The sequence below is a fragment of the Microtus pennsylvanicus genome, chromosome 3 (assembly GCF_037038515.1).
Source record: "Microtus pennsylvanicus isolate mMicPen1 chromosome 3, mMicPen1.hap1, whole genome shotgun sequence".
In the NCBI taxonomy this organism is placed as follows: Eukaryota; Metazoa; Chordata; class Mammalia; order Rodentia; family Cricetidae; genus Microtus; species Microtus pennsylvanicus.
The window spans coordinates 31,770,314-31,776,276 of NC_134581.1; the positions used below are offsets into that span (position 1 = coordinate 31,770,314).

At 43.9% G+C, this 5,963-nt stretch overlaps 1 pseudogene; it reads right to left on the reverse strand.

Moving 5' to 3' along the window:
• On the reverse strand, positions 1–2,151 carry LOC142846728 (SH2B adapter protein 1 pseudogene; annotated as a pseudogene).
• Positions 2,152–5,963: the final 3,812 nt, after the last annotated feature.

The following is a 5,963-nucleotide window of genomic DNA, read 5'->3' on the forward strand; positions in this document are numbered from 1 at the left end:
TCATCTGTCAAGAGGATCTGAATGCCCCTGGAAGTGCTCAAACATATTGAAGATGGACTGGAACCACAGATGTTGAACCCACCACTCACTTATTCAGTGACAAACACTGGTGCTTGGCCTTGGCTTGGAAGTTGAAAGTGAGGACATACATACCAAGTCTTGTCTCATTCCGACATAACAGGAAGACACCATGGGAGCCAGTGCCTCCTTCTAGCAGTAACTGGGAAGCCTTGACTTGAGAGAGCATGCCAAGGATTCCCCTCAGTGCCCTGTGACTCCCCCATGGAACAGGAATGACCCTGTGACTGCCTCTGGAGAATCCAGGAAGGATAAGGGGTTGAGAGGAAACAAACTGTCCCTGCTGTGAACCTGTCCTCAATGGGAATGCAAGAGGGCAATTCCAGAGGATGCAGTACCATTGAGGTAGCAATGGAGGCAGAACTAGAGGAGAAGGATGCTGACGGCTAAACCAAAAGGCCCCCATAAGCCCCTTGTGACAGGTGATCATTACTCTTGGTTTTAGCAGCAGATCCTGGATGGGCAGACTCTCTGAATGATTCAGACAGGGCAACTCCTGGCTGTCTGTGTTATCCTTTGTGAGGAAGGAGGTTCCAGGGGCCAGGGGAAGGGTCATGGGTCTGAGGATGATAGCAGGGTAGGGTCCTGGGCCTAGGCACCCCCGGATGTCAGTCACCCAGGCCTGCACATGAAGGGCATCAGTTGTGTCCAGAATGTACTCTGAAGGGTATTCTACCTTAACCACAAACGTGTTCTCCCTATCAGGCATCTTTAGGGCTGTGGCTGTGCAGACATCAGGGATAGTAGAACAAGGGATGCTGAGTCAGGGCCAGGTTTCTTTGGGTGATATGAAAAACTCCAAGTGACTTCTTCCTCCTCCTTCTCCTTCATTTCAGAGCAGTAAGTGATACTTCTGCCACTGAGGCTGCCCCCACTTCTGCTGAGGTCTGCCCAGCCACTTCTCCTCCACGATCCACTCCTGCTGGGTCAGGGGCAGCTTCTTCAGCCCCCATGAACCTGAGCAGCTCTTCTCTCTGTACCGTTCCTGCTCCGTCTTTCAAGGTTGCCCTTCCACAACTCAGTCTCAGCCTCTCAAAGTAATGAGTCCTCCTATCCCCAGGGGATGTGTCATTAGTCAATCCTCTACCCACTTTCCCAGAACCACCAGAAGAGTTGGAGTTGTTTCCACCAAGAACTGGAGGGCCTGATGTGGTCTCCAGAGGCCCAGCTGAGGAGGAGTGTCAAGGGCCCCCCGCCACTGCAGGATGCCTCATAAAGAATATCTGACAAAGCAACCCACTGAACAAAGGGAAAAGTGTTTCTTGAGCTTCGGCTTTGAGGATATCGTAGAGAAGGAAAAGACTGAGGAAGGAAGGGGGCCAGCTAGGTCTTCAGAAGAAAGAGTTGGGCCCAACACAGGTAGAGGCCACGTTCAAGGGACAAGTTATGTGGTGGTGCAATCTCCATACCAGGGTTCAATGGTGCCAAGAAAGGTGGGGGTGGGGAGAGTGAGCTTGAGGACCTGGCCACCACAACTGTGAAGTGCTGCAGAAATAGCTCAACAAAACAGCCAGGAAAGTCCAGGCTCTGCATATTGTGGGTGGGAGGCCAGGTAGAGGCTAAAACGGCCAGCAAGATCCAGGTCAGCACTTCAGCTCCAGGGTCAAGCTAGTGGAAGTAGCTGCTGTCTGAGGAGAACATTCCAATCCCAGAAAGGAAAAGGGATTCAACTACAGTTGAACAGCCAAAACTTTCCACGAATTGAGAGACCAGCCACCGCTTTAACAGATGGTCATATAACCGAATTAGTTGAGAAGAGAGACTAGGAAAGGAAGTCCAACAGTTCACACTCAGAGGAGCTATAGGGACTCCTCGTAAAGCAAGACCGCATTTAGACAGTTGTGGAGAGTGGTCCAGCGTAAAAGTCGTCAGTTGTTCTCAGGCAGCAAGGGAGTCAGGCTTGAGGAGGATGAGAGGGAAAGCTTATAGTGAGAGACTTCTGTGGTTCATTAGGCCATGGCCCTATGCTCACACTGTGTCTCCGGGCAAAAAGGATTTGTCAGAGGGTTCTTTATTGGTTCTACCTCCTGGGTGGTCAGCCCTTATGTGGAGGTACCAGATGAACAGAGTCATGATGGAGAATAATTAAACAGGAAGACAAAGAAGGGAAAGAAAGAAAATGTAGGAATAGGAAAGAAAGCCCAAAGTCACCAAGGGCATACAAAATGAAAATAGGGGTCAACTCAGCTTAAGGGGGCAAACTCAAGAAGCCGGTGGAGAATCAGAATGTGGACAGCATCGGGGGCAGCAAACAAGAAAGAAAAACACCCAAAGAAGGTAGGAGGACCCAAAAAGCAAGCAAAATGAAAAGGTCCATTCATTCTGGGTGCCAGTTATTGTGATCTTGCTGTTGCTGCTTGTTGTGTGATCCCCGTTTCCCGGGGCAGGGGTGTGTGTGTGTGTGTGTGTGTGTGTGTGTGTGAGAGAGAGAGAGAGAGAGAGAGAGAGAGAGAGAGAGAGAGAGAGAGAGAGAGAGAGAGAGAGGAGAGAGAGAGAGAAGATGCAGAGGCAACAACACAGACTGAAAAATTCAAATGTAGAAAGCTCTTTATTGTAAAAGGGTCTGGGGTTTGTATTGGGTTATGGAAATGAAGATGCTGCTGGAATGTGTTTGATTGGTCCTTTTGAAACCGGCAGTTGCTGTTGGTTTGTTGTGATTGGCTAGCAGTGCACATCATTAGTTACAGTGCTTTTGGTGCTGACAGGTTGTTTTGGCCAATTTTGCTTATTCATTGTGAGTTTGCATGCTCTTGATTGTACTTGCCCTATTGCCCTGCCTCAGCAACCCATTCAAGACTGAGCACTCCCAAGTCTCTCCCTCTTGGCACATTGTCCACTTGTAGGTCCCTGTGTTAATAATCATCTACTTCATGAAGAATTTTTTCTGTTTAGAGTTAGGTTGGGTTTATGGCTATAAGAATGTGCTACTATAAGTCACTTTATTGCTATGTTAATTTAGCAGAATAATAGTGCTATGTGTTCTCTGTAGCCCATGACCAACATGACAAGGAATTTAGGAATCTATCTAGTTTCAGGTTCTTGACTTCAATAACAGTATCAGTATGTTTTCTATCTCATGAAGTAGACTTAAATCCAATCATGATTGGTTACTCCTCAAACTTTAATGCCACTAATGCACTGGTGGGCACATATTATAGACAGGTCATTATATAGCTTGTAGGATATGTAGCTTAGTGAGACAGATGACTATCTTTCTCCTTTGGTAGCAAATATTGCACCTTCAAGCACTACAAATGCTAATCATTAGGTATTTAGTCTCTACTTGAGTACCAGTTAGATTTTTTTTTCAGTGTTCCATGCCATAAATACATGGTGTCTTAAGCAACAGGAAAGCATGAAATTCTGGAGGGTACCCAGTAGCATTAACAATAGCCTACATATAGGGTTGGTGGGACTATGGGAGCACTTTGGCCAATGACTAGTACAGATATAAACAATTTCTGGTACTGTTGGTTTTATTTGGTAGAATATGATACCTAATTGGGATTTGTTGCCCCAATTATATAGTGACTCCATTTGACTTCGTTCCATATGTGTATATGATTTAGGAAACTTCTGCAGTAGTAGAGTTTCATGTCTTTTCAAAGGGCCTTTAGTGTTGGTTATCTCTCTCATTTTCTCTCCTCCAGCCTGTCTTTCTATTCCCCTTCCCATTTCATTTCCCTATTCTAGTTTCTCACTCATTCTTGTATAGTATTTTATTTTATATCCCCTTCACAGAAAGATCCATTCCTTCCTCTTATCTCCTCACCAGCAAGCTAAGCTCTGTTGGTAGTATAAATAAAGTGCACATAGCTAAAGCACAAAAGCTAATACCACACAGAAGAGAAACATAGAATGTTTGTCTTTTGACTTTGATTTACCTCCCCCAGGGATGATTGGTTCCGGCACCATCCATTTACCTGCAAATTTCATAATTTGATTTTTCTTTACAGCTGAATAATATCCAATTATGTAAATACATCACATTTGCATCATGCATTCATCAGATAGATATTTAGGTTGTTTCCATTTCCTTTGTATTGTGGATGGTGTAGCTGTAAGGACAGATGAGCACATATCTCTATATGAAAATCGAGAGCTTTGGATATGTGGCCAAGAGTGGTGTAGCTGGTTTGTTCATGCAGTAAATCTGTTTCTTATCTTTTGAGGAATCACCATAGTGATTTCTATAGTAGCTGCACCTGTTTGCGCTCTCATGCACAATGAATAAGCTTGTCTTTTTCTGAATGTGAAATGTATTTTTACAGTAGCATGAAACTTGATTTAGACCTGGGCACTGGATGGTGAGAATATTCACCATGGCTTCAAGATTTATGCAGCTGAAAGATATAGACTGAAATGTAAAAACCTCTTAAACATAATACTAAGGAGCTGAAGAATCTCTGAGAGCAGCTAAAGGCGGAATCCTGCAACAACTGTGAAGAAATATTGAGAAGCTGAGAAAAAAGTAGAGAAGCAGAAATGAGAGTTGTAAAAAAGGCAAAGACCTCAGTACTACTACAAGAAGAGCAAGCCTAGACCACTAGATGAGTTTCAGAGAGCCACCAAAGGTTAAAAAGCTGAGAGTACTGTTAAACACAGTTTAATATTTGAGGCTCTGGCCAATGGGCAGGCTTTAAACCCTGGGCAAGAAAGCTCTGCTTTGACTCTTATGAGCTTGGAGCCATACACCTCTAGTTCCAGGGTTTAACGTTAAAATTTTCTGGACTGAAATCCTAGCTGTGAGCTCCTGGAACTCAAGACCATGACATTAAAAAGCTGTTTCTTGACTATATTTGATTTCTGTTTGGACAGAACTAAAGAACCATCAGTTAGTTATTTCAATAAAATAGGGTCTATTAGTCTGAATGCTCAGAAAAGGCACTTCTGAGAGGTAATAGCAGAAACGAAGCCTAAAGGACAAAATTGAGGACAAAGAAAAATATATTAAAGGGAAAATTAGAGAATAGAATTTATATTTAACCACACTTATTATTAATAAATTTTTATTTCCTATTTATGACTAGATGATGTGCATATTTCTGTAGTTTAAAAGAAATGTTGTTTAACAAAGGATCATGAATTATACAGCCAATGACACAATACTCACTGATATGATGCAACAAGCATTATTTCCAACAGTAAGACTCAAGATATGATTGAGGCTTTAGTGACTGTGGTTCAAACATGCAGAAGAGCCAACAATGGAAACCCGAGGAAAGAGAAAGAAATAGTCATGACTATTACACATAGATAGGATGATAGACTTAAGCCCCACTCTAAGAAAAGGAATCCATACCCAACACTGCATAAGTAACCAAGAACCAGAGACCAGATAGCCCAGAGACCTAGGATCAAACCAAACACTATGGGTCTAAAAAAATCAATAAAAATGATTCCTAATGATACCCTGCTGTACTCATAGATCAATGCCTTATCCAGGTATCATCAGGGAGGCTTCTTCTGGCAGTCAAAGGGAACAATTGCAAAGTCTCACAGTCAGAGAGAGAGAGTCTAAATTGGAGGTCTCTGTCAAATCTCTCTCCTCTGAGCTCAGGGCATCCCATGGAGAGGAAGTGGGAAGATTTTAAGAGTCAGAGGGGATGGAGGATGCTAGGAAAACAAGGCCCTCTGAATCCACTAAGCAAGGCACATATGTACTCACAGAGACTAAGGCGAGAAGTACTGGGCCTACTACATCTAGGTTGAACAAGGTATACATCCAAAGAGAATAGGACCCCCCAAAACCAGTTCATGCAGTAGAGACAAATCTCAGGACCACTGTCAGTGGCCCCTCAGTCTGCCCCAACTGTCAACCTCATTCAGAGAGACCAGTTTGATCCCATGCTCATTCACTCCCAGTGCATTTGGAGTTGGTGAGC